Here is a 467-nt window from a genome sequence, read left to right on the forward strand (position 1 = left end):
ATGCAAGCTTAACTTCAGCTCGAAACTAGTTGATGATTTCATGAGTGCGATTGTCGGTAGAATGCCTAGATTCTACTAACCATTGTTTTGAGTACCCTTATGATTAACAAGTACAGGGTATCGAGAAGACCCTTCCACACCGGCTTGGAAGATGCTGGTGCATCATCATCGCTGCACACAATGTGTCTCCATACCCAAGCTAGTGATGAAGATAGTCTACATCAATTAAATATAAATTGTACTTATTAAATTTAGCTCGATTCAATCAGGCTGCTGCCTTGTAAGCCATTCTGCTGCAATCATACAGTGTGGTCTTATCTCAATGAGCAAACCATCAACAGGCTCAAGTTTTCTTCGAACAAAATTTGAGCCTCGTATCGAGACAAGACTCGTCGTTGATTGAATTGACTTACCCCGTGCGAGGGTCATCTATCGCCTCGATCCATGTAGAGAGATCCTCCTCATCT

The sequence above is a fragment of the Perkinsus marinus genome (genome assembly GCF_000006405.1).
Source record: "Perkinsus marinus ATCC 50983 genomic scaffold scf_1104296976116, whole genome shotgun sequence".
NCBI classification, from domain to species: Eukaryota; Perkinsozoa; order Perkinsida; family Perkinsidae; genus Perkinsus; species Perkinsus marinus.